The sequence below is a fragment of the Aethalodelphis obliquidens genome, unplaced genomic scaffold (assembly GCF_003676395.1).
Source record: "Aethalodelphis obliquidens isolate GAN/ISIS:26980383/991018 unplaced genomic scaffold, ASM367639v1 scaffold1, whole genome shotgun sequence".
NCBI lineage: Eukaryota > Metazoa > Chordata > Mammalia > Artiodactyla > Delphinidae > Aethalodelphis > Aethalodelphis obliquidens.
This window is the reverse complement of record NW_020837945.1, coordinates 33952248-33955542: the sequence shown is the minus strand read 5'-3', so window position 1 is coordinate 33955542 and position 3295 is coordinate 33952248.

Genomic DNA, 3295 nt, shown 5'->3' with positions numbered 1-3295 from the left:
ATTACCAAAATCAAGTTAATTCATACATCCATTTCCTCATGTACTTACCTTTATGCCTTTGTGTGTGTGTGTGTGTGTGTGTGTGTGTGTGTGTGTGTGTGTAGTCCCATCATATTCTGAGTATCATTCCTGCCAAGCTTTGTAGAATTTTATTTCTACAGAACATCTCATCCCATTTCAAAGTCTGCTTTTTAATTTAGCTCACAATACCTTTTTATCAACCTCTACATATTGTTGCCAAGGGCCAGTGTCTCTTAGACACTGGGCCTCAGGTTGGCCTATGCTTTGTTTCACTGGCATTGTTTCTAGACTTTACACATCCCAAGTTCTGATTTTTCTGTATCTGCTACTAGTGAAATATGTAGGTAGTCTAACCTTAAATTTATTAAAATGCCAGACATAAAGACAATCAAAATTTTACAAAGGGCAATGCACATGTAAGGTGATAGCGTGGCATTTCAAACTTCGTGGAAATCTACCAGTCTGATCTGATGACATCTCAAAATAGTAATGAACTAATATACAAGTGAATAATTTTTTAAAATACCTGGTTATTTATGTAAATCAGGGTTGACTCAGAGGTAGAGGGCATTTAATGTTTCCCTGAGATATACTTTTATGAATCTCAGGGGCTAAAAACTGCAGTGAGCTAATAAACCTGTCTGGCTTTAGATGAGTCAGGCTAATTATAAGGCAGTCAGTTTGATGCATTCTCTGTCAATAGGAGCATTTAGAACAGCATCCTGAATATCTCTTGTTATCAACTGAGACCTTGGCTTTCTACGATTTGGGCTGCCTCTAGAGTATTTCCATTTTCATGATCTTTTCCCAAGCTGGGTTCGATTTCCGGTTGTAAACTGGGCAGGGAAAAATTATTAGGCAGTGTTTCTTCACAGAAAATTCTTACAGCTTCTCAGTTGTGTCTACAAAGTAGCTCTCTTTTAATATGTGTTCATCCCTGTAATGGTCCTAATAATGGCCCAGGGGAAAGCCAAAAACACCAAAATCAAATAGATGGGATCGCTATTAGTGGATACCTGTATTTTTCAGCCAAATGGGGCTTTCTTTCACCTGTCTTGTTAAAAATTAAACAGTCCTTGAGGCATCGTTTTTCATCCATTAGGGACCAACTGTAAGAATAATGTGATTGTATAAAAACTTTCTGGTAGAAAACTGAAAAGCCAAGGCTAATCTGGCCTTCAGTATAATATAATCTGTCCCTCTCTATTTATTATATTTCCACAGTCCCTTGTTAGCTCTGGGACATCTGTGTTTTAAAAGAGTGGTGGCAAAGCTCTCACTGAGACAGAGGTCTTCATTTGCTGAATTTACTAGCAACACAGCATGTAACTGTGTTAAGCCATCTTACTAAACAACAAATGAGATTCCAGAGGCCAAGGCTTACAGAGAAAAACACTTCTCCCTCACTTCATCTCTTTGTAGCTCAATAAAACAACCAAAGACCCTGATGGCCTAGTTTTTATAATACTGTCTTTTTTCCCCGGGTAAACCATCTGGCTCCTGACTTAATCAGGTTGGACTCTGAATACAGATTTCATCCCAGTTTTGCTTGATGGTGGTGACTTCTTCCAGTATTTATTTTAGACCAAGTAGTAACCGTCTCTTTGTTTATTCTCAATGTTGAAAATTACCTGCATTTTTTTTATGCTTAGCTTCACTACAATATTTTCTTTTCTTTCATTAAATAATTAATAATCAATGAAAACTTTACATAAATCAAACTTTTTTTGTGTGTTTTATTCTATGAATTCAAAACATAAAGTTTAGATCCACCTCTTTCTTTCTTTTTTTTTTTGTTTTTTTTGCGGTATGCGGGCCTCTCACTGTTGTGACCTCTCCCGTTGCGGAGCACAGGCTCTGGACGCACAGGCTCAGCGGCCATGGCTCAGGGGCCCAGCCACTCCACGGCACATGGGATCCCCCCAGAACGGGGCACGAACCCGCGTCCCCCGCATCGGCAGGCAGATTCCCAACCACTGTGCCACCAGGGAAGCCCAAGATTCACCTCTTTCTTTCAAGCAACCTGAAATTATAACTCCAGCCAATATTTTTAAATTTAACTCATTGATCTTTATAATTTTAAGGAGAATTATATTTTACATGCAAACTGTACATGAGCTCTTTAAGTTTATTTTCCATATGAACTTCACTGTCCTCAATGCTAGTGTTTATATTTTAAATCATTGATTATTGGTTCTTTGGCTTTTAAGACCACTAGGGGACAAAAATTGTCATGAGGAGTGTATACACACACACACACACACACACACACACATACACACACACGAGTTTTGTTCTAACATAAGTAGCATGCCTTTTTTATTTTGTTTTGGGTTTAAGACTTGACTTAGAGAATCCTTCACTCTTTATAATTCTTTACACTCTTTTCTATGAAAAAAGGAAAACTTTGGGAGATACATGACTACTTTTCTTGGCCATGGTCTTTACCTTTTCAAGAATTTTGTTTTTCACTTTATAGAAATCTGTAAATAATTAATTAAAGCAAATCTACTAATTGGCTACACCATGCATAATATGCTGCTCTGGGATCTTCCTGCTAATTACTCTGGAAAAACACTACCACCATAGCTTAAGAGACCACTTTTCTAGAGAAAAAATCTCCACACTTTGCTTTTGCTTTTCAATGTCTTGGGTTTTGATTTCTATTAGTTTCAATTAACGATCACTCAATTTGTCTTAACTTCTAAACTTTTCTCACTCTGGTCATCTTCTCTTTAAGTATATCAGACTCAGTCTAAACCTTCTCCATCTTTAATACAATTTCTTATGGCAACTCACAGCAGATGATCAACATTAAATTAAGTAGCTTGATATTTAGGCATGATGTGAGAAATTTCTATGGAATCATCTTTAATCCAAGGCTTGATCACCTTGATCTTCCTTCTTCCTTGATGTTTTAAGTTGGTCTGAAGCCTGAGTGTAACTTGTAGTTCTTCACCCTGGAGTTGGGAGCCATGTTATTAGCTCACAGGATCAACACCTCATTTCATTATTTGCCTCCCCAACAGCATAATAGTTTATTTAGGTCTCTGTAGGAAGGATCAAGTGCCATTACAAATAGTTCTAGATTCTTTATCAGTGACTTTGTCTTTCCATACAGTGTTCAATGAGGTATAGGATAAAAATTAGTAATGTTTATTTTATTGAGAAAACGGTTCTTGGCCAAATAATGTCAAGGATTTAAAAAGGAAGATGAGAAGAAAGAAAAAGAAAGAAAGAAAGAAAGAAAGAAAGAAAGAAAGAAAGAAAGAAA